This window comes from Lates calcarifer, linkage group LG23, assembly GCF_001640805.2.
Source record: "Lates calcarifer isolate ASB-BC8 linkage group LG23, TLL_Latcal_v3, whole genome shotgun sequence".
Lineage (NCBI taxonomy): Eukaryota > Metazoa > Chordata > Actinopteri > Centropomidae > Lates > Lates calcarifer.
This window is the reverse complement of record NC_066855.1, coordinates 14,413,604-14,440,319: the sequence shown is the minus strand read 5'-3', so window position 1 is coordinate 14,440,319 and position 26,716 is coordinate 14,413,604. Positions and strand designations below refer to the sequence as shown.

At 40.5% G+C, this 26,716-nt stretch overlaps 1 protein-coding gene across 2 annotated transcripts in view; it reads right to left on the bottom strand.

Annotated features, from left to right (window-relative positions):
- Positions 1–18,408, bottom strand: part of LOC108894820 (leucine zipper putative tumor suppressor 2 homolog) — a 30,638-nt gene extending 12,230 nt beyond the window's left edge. Inside the window, exons 1-2 of one of the 2 annotated variants that reach the window (XM_018693436.2) lie at positions 18,153–18,408; positions 5,207–5,338 (exon numbers count right to left, since the gene is read on the bottom strand). The gene's annotated coding sequence lies outside the window, so the exon portion shown is untranslated. Of the gene's footprint in view, positions 1–1,198; positions 1,497–5,206; positions 5,339–18,152 lie in introns of those variants that run through there. The other variant, XM_018693437.2, reaches the window with a different exon arrangement.
- Positions 18,409–26,716: the final 8,308 nt, after the last annotated feature.

Sequence of the window (26,716 nt, the reverse complement as noted above, 5' to 3'; positions counted from 1 at the left end):
GTTTTCAGCAGGGAACTTCTGCATGAGGGCACAAACAAATGAGTCTGGAGATCCCCTCCTCCACTCTCCATCTCTCTGTGCCCACACTTCAGAAAGAGTCCCACTCTCTGTCTTTCTAACACCCCCCCCCCCATCTCCTTATTCTTCCTCCATCTCTCTCTCTTTCTCTCTCTCTCTCTAGAAACTGGAACATAGAGGGAAAGTGTGACAACGCTATTTTAGTTTTGTAGACAACCTACCTTTCCACAGGCAGACACCTCGCAGGCACCACAGTCACCATGTCAAAAGTTAATATTCCCAACAATTATTTCACTGTTGATTAACTGTTAAGTCGATTAATGTCTGAAATAGGATCAAGCACATGAGGTGACATCTTAAAATTGCTTAATTTGTCCGACCGAGACATTCAGTTTATGCAAATATAAGGCAGAGAGAAGCAGCTGTCAAAAAAAAAAAAAAAACAAGTGGTAACAAAAAATATTGTTGTATGTTTTTATCGACTAACTAATCCATGCCTTTCTTAGACAGAATTTTTATTCCCAGTTACTTTCCTGGTTAAATGATGGCTAAATACACTGAAAAACACTAACTCTTTGCTCATTAAGTGCACAGACATTTATAGACTAAGCAGTCCCATTGGAGAAATAGAAGTGGCAACTCGTAGACAAGTGAACCAGTTAACAATACAGGCATTTCTCATGAGGACATGCAGGTTTGTTTGAATGATGCACTGAACGCTGTCAATGATTATACAGCACTGAGAGAGAGCACAGGCCTCTTCTCACACACTTCTGGATTAATGTCTCAGCTTGTCACGTTTTGTTTCATTCAGTGAGCATTAACAGTGCATGATCAACAGAGCAGACTCAGTGATCATATATGACAAAAAAAAATAAAAAAAAAAAAAAAACAGAAACGTACATTTAACTGCAACAGAAACTGTTGCATTTTGATTGATAAATGACTAAATGATTAACAAAACAGGTCAGTTTCAGATGATCAGCTAACTGACTAATCAATAATGTGAACATTTCTTTTCACAACTATGGTGGAATAAACCTCATTTACACGCCTTTATGATGAAGAATTTACAGTGACAAACAGTGAATGAAACAGAAACTGCTATCACCCAACATCCCCGTCACCTTGAGTGCCAAAGTATAAAGTCAACTTCCCTCCTTCCCTCCGAGCTTCTTACCCCAGTTTGTTCCCTGCATTGCTGCCCTGCTCCTCCTTATCATCCAGCCTCAACTCCTTCAGCGTCTCAGGTTTAAGTCGGCTCCAGTGCTCACTATGTTCCTGTTCTCCTGGCTTCGTTTCTGACCAACCCTCCAGAGGAAAACTTCTCTTACCCAAGAAAAAAAAGCAGCTTATTCTCGAGCCAAATGCCGCCAATGTGAATGGGAGCACAGTCCCCTCCCCTTCCTCTCCTTTCCTCTCCCTTGTGCCCCCCCCTCAGTCCAGCCTCACTCTGACAGATACACCTCCTCTCTCCCTGCTCCACTCCTCCTCTACCATTTCCTTTGACCAAAGAAACTGCTCTCTGCAAAGTCCTCTACTGCCTTTGTCAGGCTGTAAAAAGAAAAGAAAGGAGGGAGAAAATGGAAAGCCAGGGAAAAGGCAGGCTGTCAGTTAAAGACCATTTTGCTCTCCCTGCCCAATTCAAGCAGAAAGGCGAGTATAAAGAAAGTAGGAACTGCAAGAGGATATCATCTCTTCTTTAAAAAGTCTGGATTTGCTACAGATCAGTTTTCATCCAAGTGCATTAAACACTAAGAACTAAAGATGATGTGAGTGAAAAGAGGAAGAAAAAAGCTTGAAAGTGCAGAGATTCAGCAATATAGGAGAGGGGTGAAACTGGTGGGAACCTGTGTAGAAGTTTACAGAGGTAAGCACCATAATAAGGGAGTGTAAAATCAGCATCTTTATCAATCTGTACATGCTGCAATCCTGCTTCTCATGTGTCACACAGACACTAAAGCTCAAAAAAAAGAAGAAAGTTAATTAGGGAACAAATGATTAATTAAACAAGGCATCACTGTGAATTAACAAGGTGAACCTATCAAAGGTCAGCACTGATATTCATTGAAACAGAAGACACATTTCTGGATTTAAGACATACTGTATGTACATTATAACTGCATGTCTATGTCTGATCCCAGAATTGTAAGAGTTAAGGATATAATGGGCATCATGGAAGCTTTAAGTTATACTTCTTAAGATATCAGATTTCCGACTTGTCTCAAAGTGAGAAAACAACCAGAAAGCAGTGGCATGTGCCAGATATTGATGTCATATTGGTTTGCAGAGTGTGGCTAACATTAGCAGCGCTAACATTAGCAGCCAACTTAAAGTTTGCACGCCTGAGTTGAATGTGGTTACACATTGCTCCAGTTGAGTGGTTACATGCCAGCCCACATACAACCTTATTTTCATTTTCTAGATCAAAATGCTGACAAACTGAGCTGGTTTAATAAGATGTCACACACTTTCCATCTTGCTTATTCAGGGAGAGGAGGGCTGCAACAGTTAACCTATGTTATACATTATTAAATAATAATTAGTTTAAGGGACTAGTATTTGCAAGGTTATGTTTAATTGTTTAGTCAACTAATTGTGCACGTTCCTATGCTGCATCTTTCTGGCCACCTGCTGCTGGAAATTAAGGTCATTGAGAACAGTGAAAGTGAAGCAAAATGGTAAAGCTGTGGGCCAGAAACCCAAAACAATGAGCTCAAAGATGCTAAAAACACTCCAAAGAGCTGGGGGAAACTGCAGATTTGAGAGGTAAGTTCACCACTGTTCATATTACATGTAGTTACTTGATCCATTGTTAATAGGAAAATATTGATTAGTGCAGCTTTAAGGATTGCAAAAGCAGGGATTCTAACGTCCTGAGTAACCAGCCGGCCAGCTTCCAGAAGTTTATTCTCCCGAGACAGTGGCAGCATTCAGCCTTTGGCTTGACCTGTAATCCACCATCTGGCCAAAATAAATGAAAAAAAAACAAAAAAAAAAAAAAGAAACAACAGGACGAGATGGTGCAGTCGGAGCTCAGCTGCTCAGCTCCCAGATGAAGGGACGGGTAAAGTGGGGTACAAGAAGTAGGCTATGCCCTGCCACCGCCTTACACACACACACAAACACAGATCTGTCCCTCTCTCCCTTTCTCTGTTCGACTCCCTCTCTCCCTGCTCCTATAACTGGGTCACACTGGTAGGCACCAAGTTTGTCCTTCAGGCGAGGCTGAGCAGGGAGTTCAAGGTCATTCCCGGTCACGTCTTAATGGGAGGTCTGGAGAACACTGAATGTGCCACAAGTACTGTAAAGCCCCGTCCTACTGCAGCCAAAGCAACAGAAACCACTCTCAGCTGGAGCCCGAGATTGGACGACAAACACCATCAATCAGCCGCCCCGAGGCCACCAGCACTGGGATAAAGAGGCAGGCTACAAATCACCTCTGTGAATGCTACCATTAACACTACCTCTTTATAGGCTAGAGGGGGGGGCAAACATGAGTCAGCTCCTTTTTGAGGGAGTTGATTTACAGGCCCAAGCAGCAAAGTAAAATCAGAGTATGAGCAGGTCTTGAAAAGTCTTGAAAATCATTGAATTCAGGTCCCTCAAAAAAAAAAAAAAAAAAAAAAAAAGCCTTAAAGGGTGTTCAAAAGTCTTTTAATTTACAAAGGTCTTTCTGAATTTAGAGTTGTTCTACAGCCAAACCCATCAGCTCAACAAACAGAACAAAATTTAACTTTAATAGTTTCATTATTTCTTAATTTGTCCCCTTGTTGGTGCTTATTTGGGTCCAGATCATGGTAACTGATTAATTATATAACTGGGAATTACTGCTACATACAGCTGAAAGTACTGACAAAATTGTGATGGAAACATCAATAAATCCATGTATTCAATAAACAATTTTAAGCTTTATTGTCCCTTCTGCCCTCTCTGTCATTCTTTGATCAGCAGGACTCTGAAAAGTATATTAAATAGCATTCTCTGTGGTATTATAAAGGTCTTAAAAAGTCTTAAACTTATATTTGGTAAACCCTGAATATGACAACTCTGTGGCTTCCTTTTCTGACTACAGGATAGCCAAGGAAAAACCATGAGGGAAATTCAAGTAAAACACCAGTTAAAACAAACAATTCCAGTGTGGCCTTGCAGTAACGTTGGGTACATCTGTCTGGTGGTTTCTGGTTTATACTTTTCAATCATAGAAAGTTTATTATTCTACAGAGATGCACAAAACATTTAGGAGTGCCGTGTGTGGGCAAATTTCTGGTGGCTCCTAAGAGGCCACAGTTGTAGTTTATCTGTATCTATAGTGGATACCCAGCAGGTGGTCATCCATCACAGGCTGAGCTGCACGTCTCTCCATGGTTCTGTCAGCCTGCCTCCTTCTATATTTCATAACAACGGCTCACGTCTGGGACCAGGAACCGACAGAAAGCTAGGCCATCCATCAGTGTCCGTTCTGCCTCTGCGTGCGGGACATCACTCCCACTGGACGCTGCAGCTAAAACCGGCCTCGACCAGCCGGCCATTTGGTCCGCTTACTTCCAAAATAATCCACCATGGCACAAAGCAATCTACGAACACCTCAGAAATAAAACTCAGTGCTTGGCAGGGGGGTGCTTCATTAGTTTTAGACACAAATGAAGAGAGGGGAGGGAGATAGACCTCTGTAGATTGAAATAACTACTCCTAGTAAGTCTCGTCATAAATCCACAGAAATGGGATGGCTGTTATTGAGCTGGCAGGGACCCGACTTAGCCACACTCTGATTTACTGTATAATGTGCCAAAGAGATTAGGGTTACGCCTCCAGCTCTGGAATTACAGCAAAACCCTATCCATGATTAAGATCTGTTGCTAACTCCCACGCAGCAGTAATGTGTTAACATTCCCACATAGTAGGATGCACACTACTATGTGTGTGGCATGCTGCAGTCTTTACATCAATAAAGTCTCAAACCAGAAATGGCTCTTTGAGAAGAGAAAGAAAACATGTTTGGTCTTAACTGGAAGCTTGTGAGTGAAAATTCCTGCAGTAATCCAAGAACGTTTGCATAAAATCAAACTTCAAGGTCGGAGAAAAAGATGGTAGGTCCTGTTTCACATATCAGGGAGCAGCCAAAAAAAGTTCAGAGTTCTCATTTGTTTAAATTTAAACCACATTTTGTCCTCAAGGCTCCACTTACCTGTCAATGACACCCTGTCTTCAGCTTCTGGAGGCCTTAGAAAAGCATGGGGCACAGGCCAGTCAAGCATCCCCAAGAACTCACACCGGTGAACAGATCTTCATTCTTCCCTCGTCTCTCTGTTCTCCCAGGCTGAGGGGATAAAAAGCAAAAAAAATAAAAAAAATGCATGTTGTTGAATCAGCAGAGGAGGAGCAGAGAGACTACTACCACTGCAGAGAGCTGGAAAACCTGAAATGTGACAAGTGTGTTTATGGAAGTCAGCGAGAAAGAGGAAAATCTGAGTCATGATGGCAAGAAGTCTTCACATGGAAGAAGGTTGAAACTGAGGGGATTTTCCATGTCAACAAGCGCGAAGGCCGAACAACTACCCCATGAGCAAAGTGAAAATGTTAACTGTTGATTCTTTTAGTGTTCGATTCACCACAAAGTCTGTGGGTTTTCCCAAAACGTTTTCTCATTTCCTAAGTTTAAAAAATGGTTTAAACTAAAGACAAATACAGTTTGTGAGTGAAAAACTCCTGTTTTACAGAAATGTAAAAGGAAAAATGTAGAAAAAAGGATTTTGGATTAAATTCTACTCGGACATGTGAAAAGACAAAGGTGAGCAGCACAATACCACCATCTGGAAAGAAGCAGAGTCCATCTGCAGTTCATTAAACTGGTGTATTAGTGGTATTTTTAAGTTTGGCACAGAAGAGCATGAGAAAGGACAAAGAAAAGTGCCAGAGGTGAGCAGACCAGACAGCAGTCCTGCTGCTGCAGTGAGAATGTTATGAATTCAAAATGTAACTTAAATATTTGGCTCCATCATGTTTTCATTACTGTGAATGGAACATTTTTAGGTTTTAGACTGCTGGTCAAACAATAGAACAAAAGATTAATCGTGTAATCGAGAAAATAATCAGCAGATTAATAGATAGCCCCAGAAATATGCATTCTGTGATTGTTTTCTTATAAATTATACAACAACTATTACTTATGCATGTCTTTTAGGATCAAATTAATCAATTAATCTAGCAAATTAATATGTCACTATTTTCATAATCAAATAGTCATTAAAGTAATTTTTAAGATAAAATTTCACACATTCTCTGGTTCCAGCCTCTCATTTGTGGCTTTTCTGTTTTCTATTTTTATAAATTTGATATCTCAAAGTTTTAGACAGTCAAAAAAATGGACCTTAAAAAATGTGCTTTCTATGATATTTTTTAACAATTTTCTTATATTTTCTAGACCAAATGATTAATTGGGGAAATAATCAGCACCAGCATCAAACCGTGCTGTGTCGTGGTGAGCGGTGCTAAAACTGAAACTAAGAGTGAGAGTGAAGTAGCAGCTAACTGGTTAAGGTGTGTCCTGTTTTATCAGCAGGATGTTTGCTAAAGTTAACGTTACCAACTGCCTGCAGGGTAAATGCAACTGTACAGGCTTTACTTAAAGCTAAGCAAACCCCTCAGCTCCTCCATCTGTGCCTAACATACTGTATTAGTATGTTACAGACAGATGGAAGTGCTGAGGAGACTGTGGCTTCCCACATGTAATGTAGCTCAATCCAGATGGCTTTAAGACAGCATCATAATGTTGTACTGTGGTAGTGCCAAGCCAGAGAGTATACTTTGAGCCCTATAAAGTAATAATTTAATAGTTGTTTGTTTTAAAGGCTGACAACCAACCTACAGATCACAAACAGGTGTTTGCTTAAGAGGGCTGTTCCTCTTTCCTGCTACTCCTCACTGAAAGGGATAATCCTTATTGAAGACCAAACATGAGCAGAGAGAGAAGAGAGAGATACAGAGAGAGGAGCATGTGCACTGGATGAAAATAGAATAGAGAGCGGCACTGTGATTACCATTTCATCACATTATTCATCTGCTGAACAGGCACCTTCAAAGACAGCCATGTCAATAGCCCTAAACCTCACCGCGACCCATTAACTGACCCACAAATCAATCAACAATCAATGAAGTGAAGGAGTAAAAGATGAGGAGTTACTTGTTCTATCTCCATCAGAAAGTGAAGCCATTTTATTCAGGAGGAAGAACCGACTTAAATGGATTTATGCAACTTAACCCTTCTCAGAAAATGACTTTGAAGTAGACGTGAATTGCTTTCATGGCAGTTCAAAGCAGATAATGTGTATGTTAACACCTGCAGTGAGAACGGAGGCTCTCCTGATTCAAATAGAGTGCTGCAGGAATGACATCAGTTAACATTTTTGCACTTCCACAAGTCGATGGGTTTTTCTGAGCGGAGTCTGGTTTGATATCTGTGGTTAACATAAGCTCAAGATATTCTCATGTTTTATTCTAGAGCATAACAATGTCAGTAAATAACCCACTCGTGATTTTTAAGCTTTTACATGTCTTAAAAGAGGCTAAATGTCACTACATAGACTGTCGGGGAGAACAGATGTAAAGATCTGTGAATCTGTGAGTCCTATAATTAACATTGTTTATACATCTACAATATGATGATATTCAGAGCACATTCAAAGACAGTTTATATCTTCTAAAATGTAACACTGGTGACAGATGACAGATGAAAGAAAAGCAAACACAGATTAAGGTTTAATCTGAGTAGGAAGGCCAATAATCTCCCATCTGACCAAAAAAAGAAGCCTAGCTGTTAGGTCAAATCCCACAGGGAAACATAAGATCTAGCTGGTTTTGACAAAAAAAGCAAACAGACATAATTTCAGTCTTCTTTTTATAGTTACAAAATTGTAAACAATCTGAGGTTGGAAAAATTGCAGAAAGAACCAGTTACAGCTTCTGCAACAGCTTCCTCTGTTTTTATATCAAGTTGTTGACTGACAAAAAATAAATGAATAAATGAGTGACTGCAGGTAATATGTGATGAGCATTTGTAATTTTTATTTTATTTTATGATACTTGGGATATGGATTGTGTTCTCAACATGATCTGTAAGGTCTCGTTTTATATGTAATCCATTTGCCTCCGTTAATATCAAATGCCTTATTTTATATTTACTGTCTGTATTACTTGTCCTGTTTTAGGTAAATACTTACAAAGTTGATATGATAAACTTGTTAACAAACAGTTGCCTTCATGTCAAGTTGTGTTTGCGTCCACCTGATGAGTTTAAGTTCAGTATTAACTCTTCTTTTAGTTCTGTTTTGCTTTCCATCAGCTCCTCATTAGCTCGTCACTGACTTTGTCTGCTGTTGGGTATGGTATACCAGGATATCACAAATTCTACATCATGAACAGTATCTGATTTCTACTCTGATTACACTCATGAACATTCAACATTAGTGTGTGCAGTTGTGCATGTTTAAGCACCATGGCATGCAGTAAGTTAACAGCTTCTCTGCAGTGGTTGGGAGGTTACATTAAATAGGATGGGGTGCAGGAAATAAATTTAGATACCTATTGGGAAGGGCAGTGTAATTGAGGAGAAGTAATGAGGATAAATGACGTTGTGTATTTGCCAGACTTTTAGGCATGCACACACAACAGCACGTGAATACACATACACACACACACACACACACACACACACACACACACACACACACACACACACACACACACACACACACACACACACACACACACACATAGGGCCAGAGGACTGTTAAGAAACAGGGAGGCGGCTCAGTTCTTCCCTATCCAAACACTGCCACCCTACAGCACTTAGGTTTATTATTCTAATGTTCAGCCGTGTGCAGAAGGTTTCAGGCAAGTTAATAAACCCAATAAGAGACAGTGGAAACAACACACCCCGAACAAAGGCCAACCAGTAAATAGGGAAGTGGTGAGAGATCATACAACCAGACATGTTGACATTACTGTAGCCTGGATATGTGAGACAATGCTAAAATGCACTGCAGACTAACTGAAAACATGCAATTCATTTTCATTTGACAGCTGTTTGCTATAACACAGTTGTGGTTAAGAATATAACGACAAATGAAATGCAGGGAAAGAAACTGTTTGTTAGAGAGGACTGGAGGTTTTGCGTTTAGAAATTCTGAAATCATACAGCTGTTTATTTAAAAAGGATAAAATGGGCAGAGAGTGGGAAGTGAATCCACTGGGACAACTGGCATGTCTGCCTTGTTTGGACAGCGAGAAGATGGCCCACATGGAAAGCATCACATTCCATCTTAAACAGCAAAAAAAAAAAAAAAAAACCCTGTATTTTCTCAGACATCCTCATTTAGGATCAACCAGGCCAAACCTCAAACATCCTCCTGCATTTCAGAAACCTACTGAGAAAACTCCATCCACTGCTCTGTGAATAATGAGGGATTGAGGATGAGGAGGAAACATGAAGGACCAGGGGTGCAGCTGTAAGTGAGGAGGTGGTGTTTGAACAAGTATTGTTCAAAAATAAGATGTTGACGCCCACATTTTTAAAACAAAAATGTTAAAGTGAAAAGTAATATTTCCAAGAGTATGTGGCTATTACTGACATGGCTCATGACTCGTTACATATCGTGCCATTTAAGTTATATTATCAACTTTATCCATTAACTTGCCAACTATTTTCTCAATTAATAGATGTTTGGTCTATAAAATGTCAGAAAGTTGCACATCCATCCATTATCTATACAACTTATCCTTTAAGGAGTCAAGGAGAGCTGGAGCCAATCCCAGCTGACACTTGGCGAGAGGATCACCAGTCCATTCGCATGGCTGACATATAGAGACAAACAACCATTCACACTCACATTCACACTCACACCTACAGGTAATTTAGAGTCACTACCTAACCTGCATGTCTTTGGACTGTGGGAGGAAGCCGGAGTACCTGGAGGGAACCCACGCAGGTACAGGGAGAACACTGCAAACTCCACACAGAAAAGCCCCCAGTGAATATGAGGTGTAATAATGGCTTAAATGTTTATCAGCCAGCTAAAAATAAAAGATGAAATATAAATCAATACATAATGAAAACAGACAGGCCAGCCTATGTTCTCTTAGGCGTGGACGGGTGGGTGGATGGATGAGCTGCACATCGCTTGAATACTTGACATCTCTCGTCCTCTTAAGAGTGCACAGGCAGGACCGACGGCTCTCCTCGCTCATTACTTCAGACCTACTTCCCCTCTGCCTGCGTAAGCCCTTATGCAATGCTGTGACGCGGCTACCGCCAGACCGTGCATCCCACCACCCACATAGCTTCTGATCTGCACCCTCGTTCTTCCCTGCCACCTCTTCACCTCTCAGTCACTCAGCCTCCCACCACACAGGCAGTGTCTTCGCTCAAGAATCTTCACGTCAATACTGTTCGACAGAGACATGTCTTTTGTGCACGCGTTATGTCTTCTACGTTTGACATGTCAGGTTTTTATGAGAGTGTTCTTGTGTGACGTCCATCTCATGGTCTCTCAGCAGGAGAATAATCAGGCCAGAAATCACACAGAGAGCGCGGAGAAATGTATTTAAAAATATCCAAACAACCAACCTCAGGGAGGGGTCGCCCCACTTACATAAGTCCAGCAACATACTGTACCTCTAACTGTAAGAAAACTAAACGAAGACAAAAAAAGGGGACAGGATGGAGACAAGTAACAGTTAAAGAAATATTTTCAGCCTTTTCACTTTTACAAAACCAACAAAACAAAACTGAAATTCCAGCACTAAACTTCAGAAAGGACAAAAGGTGAAATATTGCTCTGGGTTATGAGTTTCAAAATGAAACACAAAAGGCATGTTTGGTATTTGACCATTTATAAATACCTGTCAAGAAAAAAGAAAAGTGACCTTGTTGGGTGAGAGTGAACAAAAGGAGGAAATGAAAGAGGGAGAAAAAAAATTAAACAGAGACTGAAACAGAGAACAGAAGAGTGGTGGAGGATAATTCTGTTTTTTTTTTCTCACAGTTTTGGTCATTATTTTGTATTGTTTTGATCAATTTATATTCACAAAAATTATGTCTGTGTTTTAGGAACACAGCAACATTGCTCCAGCTGCAGCGATAAGTTGATCAACTTAAAATCAATTGACAACTGCTTTAATTATGGATTCATCATTTTTCAAACATACATCCCAAACATTTTGATCGTTCCTACTTCTCAAATGTGAAAATTCTGTACTTTTTTAAAATCATACATTATAGCAAACTGAATATTTTGGGGGGGTTTGGACTGTTGGATGGACAAAACAAGACATTCAATCAATGTTCGCTGTTTATCATGTCATCATTAGTCAGTTGTCGAATGTGGAAAGAAACATGTGCAATCGGACAGGTTGTAAACAAGTCAACAACTTAGCCCTATTATATAAAATTATTTAAATTCAAGGTAAAACCTTAGTGAAATTTCAATAATAATCTCATGTCGCACAGGAAAGGTTAGTTGGAGGTGGAAAGTCCAAATCACTCGGGTGATTCTTCATTGTTTTGTCATCTTTATTTCATTTATTTCACTTTAGTTTCGGTACTATTTTCAGCATGTAGCTAGTCCATCCTGCTACACTCAGTTCATATATAAACACTATTCATAAATTAAATAGCTGGGCAGCCACCAGACATTTAAGGTAACAACTTCTACCATTTATTTTATGTTTCTTTGGGACCATTTTCAATCTGATGATATACAACTCCTGACCTGTTTGTCTGTTTTCAGTTTCTGTGTTTTCTCATGTTCCTGACCACAGTCTGTGAGAAAGGCAGTGGGCTACACCACAGTCAGGGAGTGTGAGATGGATTACAGCAGGATACCAAGGCAGTTGACACAGCTGAAGAGTAAGTGAGTGGGAAAATGAGTGGTAGTGAGTGAGAGGAGAGCAAGTGTGAGACCAACAAGGTAACGGAAGGCATAAAAAAAAAAGAAAAAAGAAGAGGGAAGTAGGAGTCAGGGAGGCTCCAGGCCTGTACTGTACATCAGCACATATGGGCCTCCCTGCAGCAGCTGTGAATGTCATGATCACGCTAACTACTGCTGCCAATCACACCTGCTCATGGGAAAGGGGGCATGTTGCTTTTCATGCTTTTTTTAGAGCACGTCATCATCCACAAGTGACAACAGATGATGATGCAACACACTGCATGTAAATTTGGGAACAAGGCCAGCTCTGACGCCAGAATCCATGTAATCCCAACTGTTACATTCTTTCCAATCAGAGGAATATTTTCTCCAATTTGTGTAAGTGTAACAACACTAAGTCTACAGCCATGCTGGTGGATCTATCCTCTGAGATATCGCATTCACGAGAATGGGACGGACAGACAACCTGAAAACATAATGCCTCCAGCGATGGCTGTTGCTGGCATGAAGGCATGACAAACAGACAAAGTATCAGTATCAGCCTCAAAAATCCAGCATCATTTAGACTACAGCATATTAGCATGCCAACACCTAGTAATTACCACTAAATGCAAAATACAGCTGAGGCATCTGCATGTATTTGGTCTCAAATTATTGGACAAATAAAAAGTTTGATCTTATGATGGTGAAAGATGAAAAGTCAGAAGATCATAAAAGCTATTTAAAACCATCCTACTGTGGACATGAATGTCTGAACCTGATTTTAAGATAATCCATCCCAGAGCTGTTGAGACATTTAAATCAAATCCAGAAATATGAGCCTTGTGGTAGCACCAGAGGAAAAGTTATGAGATCAACAACATCACTAAGATCATCCTCTGGGGACAAGATTTCATGTCAGTCTGTCTAATACTTGTTGATATTTTTCAGTCTAGAGTCTAGACCAATGACTGTGTATACAGATGGACGATGCATCACTGTGCAAAAATTAAACCAAAATATCCCAGATACGGGTGCTGTCATCTTGTGCTGGTGACGTCATTTGGAGGCAGAGACTCAGTCACATGTCTGGGGAGCTGCCATGTCGCCCATATATATACAGTCATTGGTGTTGACAAAGGAGGTGGACTGACCAACCAACCAACCAGCCAACTGATTGACAGAAAGCTCAAAGCTTGACACCGCTCAGAAGAATTCCCTTCAGGAACCGAGTCCACTTTCAAGTTATTCTGGATAAGAAGTGCCCCCCCCACCCCAAGTGATTTCAATAACGGTGACTTTGCTGTGAAGGCAGCCATTCTGGCATCTTATCGGGGCTGTTTACAAAACTGTAAATCTAATCACAGCAGCTGCGGTTCCTTGGGACCCATTCACAAAGTGGCTGTAAGGAAAGGATGCAGTGACATGGGTCACGTCTGAGGGAAAAAAAAGTGGGGGAAAACATTTGGGAGAGATTACGAAAATTAGTGTGGTTATAGTGCTGGAGCAGTGATTGAGTAAAGAGACACAGGAGAGGACTGATCTCTTTTTCTCTTCACAGCATATTAGAAATTTACAGGGAGGAGTTACTTTATTAGCTCACAGTCATCAGTATTCAGGGGATGAACAGTGTACTGTTTGTGGAATAAAAAACAGCACTGGTAACGTCATCTACACTTTGCATCATGTTCAAATATAAAACATCCTTGAAGACAGAGCCAGTGGATAAGACTACAGACCAAGTAATGTTACGGAAATCAATTATTGTGCAGTCATTGATTAAGACATTCAGAATTACTGTAATAATCTTGGGAGCTGAAAGCATATTATCAATGTGAACAGAATGTTATTTAGCCACTAAAAGAACAGACTAGCTCAAGTTATTATACAGGTAAAGAGGTTAAGAACGTCCCAAAGGACTTTGAGTCGAACTCAAACAACTTTCAGCAAAAGTTTTGATAAAAAACACAAGAATGTGGACTGGTATTAAGGAAATTGGTATTAAAAGTATGGACAGTGGTTTGGTACCATGGTCCATTTGCATTGAAATGGGGCCATTAGTCAAAGGGCTAAGAAAGGAGGTGAGGAAATATGGCAATTTGGGAGGTAAAAGATGTCTACAGATTAATGGTTGCTGTGCTCTGCACCTGAAAACTGGGACGAAAGCCGAAATCACATGAGGTTTCACCACAGAAAACTAAGTGGGAAGCCGGTGTGTGTGTGTCATACATCTGTTGCTAAATCCTCTAAACAGTATCTATACTCTATATTCTTCAAATATTCATAATCACAGATGTAATCTGCTCAGGTCAGGACAGGCACTCAGCTCCAGATCAACCAGGAAAGGAAGAAGGGGGACAAAAAAAAAACAAAAAAAAAAAAAAAAGCGCGGGTCCTGACCCATTCCCTTTCCCAGGCTCAGGGATCTGAGGTCTCTGAAACCTCAGCACCTGTCTCTCTGTGCCCTCAGACAGCTGTGCAGTCCAGCTGTGTGAAAAACTCAGAGCTGGATAAGAATACTCAACCAATCCTGGGGAGGAGACAAGGTCAGAGGCCCTGTGGAAAATCTGGATTAAAGTTGGAAAATATTTCAATACAGTATCATGATATGAGACTAAATAGATGTCTGGGGCCTTAGTTATGATAATACGGCATTATGTAAATAGATTACAAGACTAGTGGTGCCATGATTGTATCTCATGTAAATCTAAACCAAGGTCAAAGAGTCTTACAAAGATTATATATACCGTGGGTTATGACTTGAGGAAGGTGTTTGTTTGCTATGACTGAGGACTTAATCAGATCTGATCTGACCTGTGATCCCATCACAGTAAAACTTCCACACATGCTCAAAGAAACAAAGTTAAAAACTCAGAGGAAAATGAAGGCTGACGGTTAAAGCCAACACTATGTTTTGTCAACATACTGCATGTGCTGTGTATTCAGCATATTGCCTGTGACACCACAGCAGATCTGAAGTCTGCCAACCACAACATCAATTCCCCCATACAGACACAAACTGACATACAGCAGGTCTTCCTTTGGCTGAAGTCAATTTTGAGACATTTAAGACATCCTTTCAGGAGCTAAATGAGAAATGTAAGTGTTCAACTCAAGATGTATTCCTTATTTTGTTATCCAGAGACTAAACAGACATAAGCCTGTAGCCTATTTTGTGTCACGGCTCATTGTTTGAGAAGCCACAGAGAGTCACCAAATCATAATTCCAGACTGTTTTAAACACTGTGGTGTGGGAAACATCAACATCACTAATTATGGTGAGCAACTAGTGACAGGAGAGCAAATTCAACACAATGACACACTACGTAAACAAAGAAAGCCACAAAACACTAAATAAGCATTTCATTTGACATGATGGGCCCTCAGGAAAACTAAACACAACACAGTCTTCATGCTGCCTGACAGCTAAACACCTCCCACTGTGTTCCCATTGTTGTCTTGTCTTCTAAAGTTTCTCTCCTCCTCTTTGTTCTTCAAGGAGACAGTTTGCACAGGCTAATACAAAGAATAGAGGGACTTGACCTTCAGTTTTAACAGCTCAAGGGCAAAATTCACAGCAGCACAACAGAGAGGTATTATTTATCCAGTTCAACTAGAAACCACACGACTGTATGCACACCCTCATGTATACTTTTCTGTTGCAACAGCTTTCTCTCTCACTGCTTGCAGCCTCTTAACTCCCAGCACATATTTTACCTTAAGACAATCCGTATCTCTCAGACCTGCTCTTCAATAAGTCTTACTTCGACAACGCTGCATAATTATCACATGAAAAGGTGAGGCACTCATTCAGGGAGTTTTTCGATTATAATGGTTTTAATCCTCAAGGCCAGAGTATGTACAGAGTGGTTTAAAGGTGCACTGACATTTCATCTCATGTCTGCTGTTTTAGACATAAGCAAAGCAGGCAACAGGTTATATCATACTCTAGTAAGAAAACACGAGAGGGAATGCTCTCAGTTGTCAGTTTAATAGGTACACCTAGCTAAAACCAATGAAATCTGATACAACAGTGCCTCAATTAGGGCTACAACTAATCATCAATTCATTGCTTACTCTATGAAATGTGAAGAAAAAAAACTACCACTTGCCAGTTTACAATGATATATGACAAAGAAAAGCACATACTTTCATCTCAGGAGCTAGAATTAAAGTATTTGGCACTGTTACACTACTTTTGCTTGAAAAATGACCAAAATGATTCACCAGTTATCAAAATGCTGATTATTTTTCTGTTGATTTATGTAAACTTTATTTATTAATGGCACCAAATGCAACACAAATTGATTATATTTAATGAGGGAACTGTCATCTCCTCAAACATTAACAGATTCAACAAAGGATCCAAAAGGACTCAGACTCGATAAACTGATTCAGTACTATACTCAAATTAGATTAACAACCCTAAACATGCAGGGTCATAATATTCTTGTCACATAAAAGACAAAACATGAGGGACACGTCTAGAACTCAGAGGAGCTCTACGGGGATGCTAACACCTTGATGTGCTGACAAAGCAGTATGCTTGCCATGTGCTAATAAAATCACTTGAAAAATTATCAATGCAAATAAACTGTGGCCTCCCACTGTCAAAGCCCCACAGTCCACCCCTGGTCTAAGCTGCTGAGGTAAGCACTTGACCTCTGCGTGTGTGTTTAGGCTAAAAAGATTTGAATATAACTTCCTGCAGAGTTGGGAGTTGAAAGCTGGAGCTGCTGCTCAGTTTGTTTGTTCTTCTTTGTCATCTTATCATCTTGTTCCAGTGTCTTTCCTTTGTTTACAGATGAGGCAGTTGCATACAAAAATAGACTAGGTGCTTTTTTTTTTTTCAACCTCATTACTTAAATGAGCACTCTAGGGACTTTTTTTAAACAAACCACAGAGCTGCTGTGCACAGATGCACCATAACTCCCTCTTGATTGATATACAAGCAAACTTTTGTGTGTAAAACGCTTAAATATATTCTTGTTTCTTCTAGTGATAGGCAAACTGTGAAGTTCTGGTCCCAAACTGCACCTGGCAAAGCAATAATACTGTGAGAGAAAGCCTCTGTGTCGAGCCAAGAGTGGCTGCAGACAGCGGGAGAATGCCATTCATTTTAAGAATTCACATATGTTATTGCTGTACCTCAGGGCAGATCAACCAATGCCTGTAAATGTGAACCACTCTCTCTTGCATACAAGCTAGAAAATAGACCACTGGGATCTAAAATCTGCCACTGTCCCAAAACACAGTGAGTGGTGTAGTCTCGTTTTCTTGCCACATAAGATTCTTGTGAGCGCTTGCACCCAAAAGAACTTTAAAATCTGGTTCATACCTGCAAACAGAACTAGAAGATAAACCCTATTTAGATGCTTGATTTAAACAAAGTCTGCACCCTATTTGTTGTCTGTGGAGCAGACCTACATTTCAAATCCCAATTGATGCCACAAAAGTTTATGGCGTTTCTCTGTAATTCCCAGCTTTATGAAAGAGTAGAGCCAACTCACCAACACTGAACAAACTGTCCTGGACCAGAAAATGAATGTATGTAAATCACAGGGACAATAAATAGACCTACTCCTATAGCCTTCATAACTGGGGCAACAGAGGGAGAGCTGTGCAGGAATCTGACACACATTTTCCTACAAGAATATAAGCATTCATTATCCAAACCCCTCTTTTAAAAAAAAAAAAAAAAAAAAAAAAAAAAAAAAGATAGATAAAAGCACTGAAATTTGTTTTGAGGAGGTGGAGGAACACGCTGAGAGATCCGTGATAAGGAAATTGTTGATTTACGGTGTGGACTGAGGCTGAAGTTTAAGCAGGAAATGAGGATTTACCGTAGGAGGTACTTTGTTATGTCTAAACCCACTCAACCTGTCATGTCTGATGAACACGTTGATAAAAAAGCAGTTTTCAGACTTCAGGGGGGCCTCCAGGCGGCATTCTGCATTGTTAAATGATATGTTTAGGAGGGGAAAAAAACAACAGTTTATTTCCTCCTGGATTTACAGATGGTGAATTTTTACCTGACGCCAACTCGAGAAATTAATGAACATTCACACACCTGGGACACAGCTTGATTTTTAAATGTTAATTCAAATATATATGAAGTTACAAAGGCAACAGTGGGGACACACGTGTAAAACGTATGTAAGAAACCATTTACACACTCATGACATTACAATTTTAAGTAACAGTGAATTAAATCCTGTAAAAACCTACCATGTACAGGGGAGAAGACCGTCGGGGACAGCTGCTCTGTTACCTCTGTAAAGTCTGCTGAGAAAAACTGGATACGACGAGGGTTTTCCTCCTTTTTAAAATCGTCTAATCCACAAACTCGTAACTTTACTGAGGTATATGTTGACAAAACTACGTGTTAAAAGTTCTTTTTCTCTCTCTTGCTTTTCTTCCTGCCTTATACAGCGCGTTTGTTGTTGTGCGGAGGGTTGAACAGGCGCTGCTCGTGTTTTAGAGACCAGGGGTAAGCTAGCGAGGAAAGTGAAGGGTACATCCGGTTAGGACTTTCAAAATAAAGACTTAATATGTCAAAGGTTTAATTTTCATCTCCTATTTTTGACTTATCTCACATTTTTGACATAGCAAAAAATCCACTTTTTAGTCTACATTTTTTGACATAGCCAGTAAAAGGTTTGACTTTTTATTTAATAATTTTGATTTTTTTATCTCAAGATGTTATCACAGAATTTAGATATAGTGAGTCAAAATACTTGCAATGTTTAGTTTTTGTTTAATCAACTGTTGGATCATTTTGGAGGTTGCAGTTTGTGGTGGTGTTTTTGAAGTGAATCCTGTTATGTCGAGAATGTTGTTTGTGTTATTTGTCATCCCTTTTGTATCAGTGAAACACTCTTCAGTTTAATGCAATAATACAGTTGAGCAACACCATAAACTACATCCTCCAAAATGACTATAGTTTAATCAACACCTCTAGAAAACATCATAATCTTCGTAAATATAGAAATTATCACAAGGCTGCTGTATTGGAGAGCATTAGTATGAGGTGTGCTTAATGAGTTGCCAATTGAGTATATAAGGATATTGCATTTCTAGTAAATCCCAGCTTTACCTTGTGCACGCAGAACAAACTTGTATGCTTTTATTTTGAATGCCAACCTGCAAGTTTCCGCTATTGTACTGCCGGTGAGATGCTTGACGCACTTGGACTGATGTCAATGACCCTCTCTCTCTCTCTCTCTCTCTCTCTCTCTCTCTCTCTCTCTCTCTCTCTCTCTCTCACACACACACACACACACACACACACATGCTCCTGTACCCTACTAGTAGCAGTATTAGCACGGTTTTGCTCACAATCTGCCTTAAAGTCAGGACACAACAAAACAGTGTGAACAAAACAATACAAAATATTCACTATACACTATCTTTCAGCAATACTGTTGAGACAAAAATAGCACTTGGATAACATGGGTATTAAAGTACCACAAAGTATTATGTCAATATGAGTATCTATTAGACTCATTGAAATATTTGAGCGGTGTCCAATAATGGCTCAATAAACTGTTAAACCAGTGTGGTTGGGAGGGACTACAGGACAATGGTTTACGATGAAGATAAAGTACCCTAGATTCCCAGATTGTTCCAGCACAACCGGCTTCTCTGCTCTGTATTCTAAATATGTAGAACGAGGTCATACCTGACTAACCTCAGCCCTCTCAGACAAAGCCTCTCTGCTCCAGAGGAGTAAAACAAGGCTATATATGGACCCACAGAGAGACAAGTCCTTTTTTGTAATATGTGGTGGTGAATGTTCCCCTCTCACATTATTTAATATTAACATATTTAACCTTGAAATATATATGAAATATATATATACCTTGAATAAAAGTAGCTAGCATTAGTAAAAGGCTGCAGACAGAAAACTCCAATAGACAAAGTAGAAGAAAAAAAGCTATTAAGTAAAATCAGATCTAAAATTCTGAAATTTCCTTTAAACAAATGCCTACTGTTAGCATATGCTGTATATACACTTCCTGCATGTAAAGAAGCAGCTAACAATATTAGCATGCTTCCCTAAAACACAAACATAAACACACACACTGCTGCATGTTTGCATAGGCTGGCTTATTTGCTTTTTGTGTGTATGTAGCACATTTTCTTTAATTTTCAAAGAGCTGAGCTTCATTTACAAGGAAATTGGATTTACCAAACTGAGCGGCTTTGTAAAGCTGGTGGGGCTCCAGCAATCAGGTCTGATGGGAATGGTGGAAAATTGTCCCGCACTTATCTGGCCACTAGAGAATTTGAGAAGAGTTGTTACAGTAATTGATAATTGTGTGTGGGTTGAATGCAGCGTGTCTGTTGATAATGACTCCACAAATCAAACCTCTGAGTCCGCTCTTCGCCATTCCAGCATCGGGACATTGTGTTCCCACTGCTCTCTGCTCCTGGCTGGGCCTGGGTGTGCATGCCCAAGATGCCTATCATTGCCCAAAGCAGCGAGCCCATCTGCAATTATGTTGTGTTGGCAGATAATGACCTCCCCTCTGCATCCACTGTGAGCTCATTTTATTCAGAAACAAGCCGGATGGAGATAATTGGTTAAAAAAAAAAAAGTAATTGGTCAGTAACGCTGCAACTCATTTCACTCAGAAACGGCCCCTAGATCTCTGCTGTTTGAGAGTCCATTTCCTGAATGTGAAACTGCAGTCATTTCCACCATGATGCATTAGGCATATGTGCAGAGGAAGCCAGGAAAATACATTTTTAAGGTCTTCCCAGGTGCGCCATAATGGTTTTCATGTTCTTACTTGATATTCCCATTTGTACACTTTGCATTTGATTTACATGATGTACAGTATTTTCAGTAGAGCTTGGATCGACCTCACACATTTCTTTCCTTGAGTTATTTTTAGTCAATGTGTTTGCCATCAGAGATACCATAAAGCGGATAAAAATCTTGGTGCCGGTGAGATAAAAGGAGCAATAAAACAAGTAAGCACTGGCACCCAAAATCCTCAGCAGTAAGTGTGATAGTATCTAAGTGGAAGTAATGCTACAGTAGGAGAAGCAAAATGCATGAATGACAAGGGGAGATGACCTGTTGACACCCAGACTCACTGCCTGTTTTACCTGCTGCTCTCACAGTGATGGGAGCTCAGGAGAGGAACAAATAAAACCATGTGTAATGCGCTCTGTGCTCACTGACCTGCCCCTAAGCCCTGTGACTCAGTAGTAAATGGAAAGGTTGTTGGCATGAACACCAGCAGATGATTACCACAAGCCGAGGGAAAAGTGGAGTGCATCTTTCTCATCTGTTCTCAAAAACAGACAGAGTAACAAAGTAGATATGGCAAAGAGTAAAGGAGGATGTGAGAGCGTAGAGAGAGGTGATTCATCTCATGGAAGTTGTGATCTGTTCCAGGGGGTCACAAGGTGGTGGAGGCAAGCAGCTGCTGATTGTAGCTTTAATATCTGTGTATTCTGTGGAAGTGATCAGAAACAAATGGCTCACAGAGAATTCTGGGTAAGGATCCTCCAGGACAGGTGGTGTCTATGCATTTGAGAAACACAGTTCATGACAGACAATGTATCACCATTAGCAGAACTCATAAGGAAGAGGAACAGTGCAATCAGTTGAAATAAACAATGTCATGACTATCCTTGTCCATCCACACCTGTTCAGAGGTTTGAAAGCAGCATACACTGTTTTATCATGGCATACTTTGAAAACACATGGATAATCTATCTGAAATTACCATGCAAGTGTTGTCTGAAGCGTCATTTGGATACCTCAAATACTAACAAACAATCTGAGGCTTTACAATCTGCTATCTTGCTTGATATATAAAGGCTCAGTCAGAAAAATAACAGCATGCAAGAGAGGATGTCTAATACTGACAGCAGCTGGTGTCAAAACTGTATTTCCACTGAAGCTGCAGAGTCAGTACTATTACTATTAAGTCTCAATAAAGAGCTTGTCCTTTGGCTGAACAGAGCATGTGGTTTTATGTTTCTCCTAATCAAGGACAAGTCGATTATGAATGATATTTCCATATGTGTTGTAATAACAAAGCAATCAGTAACTGTCTACATGTGTCCACTCTTGTCTTGTCACTAATCTCCAAGAGGCAGATGTTGTGCATGAGTGAGGGGTGAAGTATTTCTTCAGGTTCAGTTAGAACAGCTTCAAATTTATAATAGTCAGAGCATGTCATTTGATATGAGTATTTTTGGCACGGTTCCATGTTGGCTCTGCATTATTATTTTCTGCAGGAATTCAGCTTCTTTTGTTGTTATTGGCTGGAGCTGCGAGGTGCCAAAGACTCCCTCAGCCATCTAATCTCCGTATCAAGTATGCACCAGAGGAACTGTTTTGTCGTTTATTGAATGGTGTACTCACTTTGACTTCTATTTTCAAATGGTGCCCCTCTGTAATTGTGTGGCTTGATTGAAATATGCAATTATTCCATGCAGAGTATGAGAGAAAAAAAAAGTTGGTCTGCACAGCGTCTCAGCTTCCAGAAAATGGTCTTGAAATGATCACACTCAGAATTCATAAGTGACATGTGCTTGGAGGATATTGCACTGTGAGGTAATCAGCTTAACTGACCGTGCTCGTGCTGATGATGCTTCAATTAACTGCTGTACTGAGCGACCACTGGCTCTGGAAGCAGACGGTCAGTGTGTGCACACAGTCTGAGAAGATTAGGCGCAGAGGAGCCTCATTTGAAGGTGGCCATGCAGACGGCTAATTTGAGAGTGAATGGGCATTTTCTTTGGCTCGGCTGTGGAGTATGTCTGGTTGGCTGCGTGGGCAAAGCTGTCTCCATCTCCCTTTCTTTCTGTCTTTCTCGCTCTTGGAGTGAATTAAATGAAAGTCTGGCGTGAGGTGCTGGAGCCCTGCCAGGGAGCCTCACTTATCCCCGGTGTAGAACGCTAATTCTGACCACTTGCTGGAGAGGAATGAGGCCCTCCACTCATTAAAAACAGAGATGGCTGCCTCTCAAAGCCCCATTTAACAGTTTTATCATCCATTCCCTCTACCTCAGAATCCACTTTCCTGACCACAACCCAACATTCTCATCTTTTAACACTGTAATTATGCTCTTATTGTCACCCCACCTGCCCCCCCCCTCCTCATTTGACCTTTATAAGTTTTCCAGCATGCAGAAAAGCCAGAACTGCTAAGTAAGATGGTGCAGCCTCTTCAGTGCCTTCAGGGCTCTTGAACAGCCTCCACACCCATGGTGCCAGGGCAGATTAAGGCCCTCAGCGCTCTCTTTGGCCAGATCTTGGTGTTACATAAGCCCTGGGCACGCTGGTGTCTCTCAAAAGCTTTCCCTGTCATGTTCAAAAGGCAGAACATGGCCAGTGGAGCACACAGAGACGGCAGGTGTTTACAGTACAGCTCTGTCATCAGGGGTGGATGGTCAACTAAAGGCTCATTGCTAATGCCATATGACAGTTAAGCATTTGAGACATGAGCACACGGTATCCTCAAAGTGACTGAGGAGAATGAGGGGAGCTATGTTAACCGGAAAAGTACTGGGACTTGTGAGGTTGCTGGGACTGGTGTGAGACAAACTGCAGCTCGATATGAGTGCAGAAACACATGCTGGATGACCTTTAGATGTTTGTAGGTGAACCTCTTTGCCTGCCACCCACAGAGAGGTAACATGTATTCTCAGAGGAGTCCAGCTCACATTCAGTTCACTCAGCTGCACTTTGACATCCTCAGTTTAAAAGCAGAACAAATGACAAGTCGTTATTCTGGTACTGCGCCTGCTTATCATCGTATCCACTCAAATGTACATATACCACATGTGCATATTATCAACTCTTCAGCCGATATGGCAAACTTGTCAAACTTATTTCTAAGATCAAGAATGGACTCAAGCTCAACAAAGACATAGAGTTTCAAGGGTTCAGCTGGTCACTGTGGTTTTTAACAAACATTATTTAAACTGGATGAAACAGCACATTTATTTGTATAGAATAATACACATTTGATACACTAGTGAGTGTTTATGGCAGTAGGGCATGTCCAATTGAATCATATACTACTGTGTCCATGTTCATTGTAATTAAAGAACAGTGCAACAGTGTGACTCACTGATACGTTTCCTGTTTTTTTTTTTTTTTTTTTTTTGACAAATATGAGGCTACATGACACGGAAAAAGGCTTGGGATACACAGACAATACTTGTTAGTAGGATCAGTTCATTGTTTTTTTCATGGGATGTGTCGACTATAAGAAACATATAGAAGGGCCTCAGCCTTTACGTTTGACTTAATGAGCTGAAACATCAGCCATCTCCTGGTCTGCGAGCACAGAGGGGAGGATGTGCACATGGTTATTAATATACACAGCGGCAGGCTTACTGTTGGGCAATGTGGGTCAAACGTGCAAAGTGCACGTGAGTAAGCGAGGCAGAGTAAACCACCCCCCGCCCCACTCCCTCATGTCCTGACACTGAGGGGATGGTGGGGCATCTTGAATCAGCTTCCCCTCTGAAACCGCCTCTGGTCTGTCTGCGAGCATCGTGAGTCCTCAGCATGCTCAGGCTGCAAATGCACAGAAAAATAAGGCACGCACACAAGATTTCTGACTGATTATTAGTGGACTCATTGTATCCACTGCAAGGATTGTGTAGAAATACTGGGTCTCAGTTTCCCGCTTTGAAGGATAAGAAAAGTTCACTGTGCTCGCCTCAAAAAGAGAAACTGTAATGTGACAGACACAGTGTACTGCTGAACTTGTTCCACATACTCAGTGTGTCCCTGCATGCACTCAATGTTCTCCCAGCATGTTCTGTCACACTTTCTATTTTAATGTCAGTCTGGGTCAAAAAATATCCTCACTGTGTCTTTAAGCTGTTAAAATTGGGGTTTGTCAAGCAGGATGAAAAAAAAATGTGATTCAGAATGTTTAGATTAATCTCAAAATGCATTTAAACCTCAGTGAATTACAGTTGAGTCAATAACACCTGACACTATTTTACTGTTGTTACGCAGGTAACCTCGGCTTAAAAGTTGAGCTTGGCAGTTCATTCTTGATTTTTGAAACAGCAGCTGACAAAACAAGAGATGTCCATGTCTAGAATGATTTGTAAATATTGGCTATTTGTCTCAAATGTGTTTATCACTGAGTCAAATGAGCACATTGTTCACGAATGAAAAAAGAATCAGTGTATGTGTCATTTAAATATTTCCTGTATTGTACTGTGCAATAAAAAGCAGAAGTTATCTATGAGGAATAAATCTGCTGTTGCATCAAATATACAAAACGCACACTTCCTCACGCTTAAGCCACTAGGAAGAGCACACACAGGCTTTTTAAAGGAATAGTTTGATATTTTGGGAAGTATTTTTATCCAACTGATAAAATCCTAACCACTCTTACATAGTATCATTAAATATCAAGCTAGAACCTGAAGCCAGGTAGCTTTGAAACCACAACTTGTCATTTAGGCTAGTTGTTTCCTCCTGTTTCTAGTCTTTATGCTAAGCTAAGTCAGCCATCTCTTAGCTGTAGCTTCATACTTTGTGTACATGTTTTCTGAACTGACCTTGCTCTTATCAATAAAACACACTATCATAACCAAGGTCAGCAGGAAATCAACTGAATATGATCCCATCTTGGACGTTGAGTGAAGCTTCTTTGGAACACCAAACCCCCCGGCTGATTAACTCTGACTGAAGGTCTTGAAATTACCTCCAGACTTGGTCAAATAGTTGGCTTAATGAGGGGCAGCTAATGGGGCAGAGAGCTATGCATGCTTGTCATGTATCCATGTGTGTGTGTGTGTGTGTGTGTCCCATCATCAGCAGTGCTGGCGAGTTCAGTTTTAACAGATTGTTATAATGCCTGGATTTTTTCTTGTTTGTTGAATCAGTTTATGGAGTAGATCCATTTATAATACACATCTGATCAAGGTGGTGTTTTCAGTGGATTTGTTATCAAATACTCCATGAGAACAAGGTTTATCTGCAGCTGAAACATCTTTTCTTAACCTCATTTGATTCACATCCTCTCATATCCTATAGCGTTTTGATGAAGTGGAATTCTTTTGGTGTCTGCACAATTTGTTTCCCTCATGATTAAGAGCTGTGTAACTCAAGTTGTTTCATCTCCTCCCCTCTCCAGATGGCAACTATTTGAATAGGCATGCAAAGCTCTGATCAGCACAAGCCATTCAAAACAAAAGAGAACAATCAGACGTCCAGTTCTGCTCTCTGACGTACACACATTTTATCTAGTTATACATTTCCACCAGCTGTTTACTCTGAAAAGAAACAAAAAAAAAACTTGAGCTGTTATCTGAAAGCTGACTTGGATGAAGCTCAGTAATGCCATTAAGTATGACTGACAGCTACAGATTGTGGATATTTAAGCAAGTTCTATACAGCTCTGCATGCATGTGCATCCGTGTCAAACTCATTTGTTCCAACTTTTATTTGTTTTTCATCTTTTGAGGGACTGGCGGGCGACAGAGCCGCCATCATCTGAGTGGAGCGATGCCTTAAAACACAAAGAGCCCCATTCAGAGGCCTCAGCAGCCATATCCCACACCCACACAGTCAAGAGGACACCCAGACCCATCCAGCACACAGCCTGGAGTCATTATGGAAAGCACTGTGTACTTACACAGCAGTAAAACATTCACAGGAAAAAATTAAGGGTTCAGGGAAAGAAGATACAAGAGAAATTTGGAACAAAAACTTGGCTATCATCACATCTGTCCAGGAACTGTCTCCCTCCTGCCATCTCATCTACAGTGATTTACGTTCATCAAACACCCAGG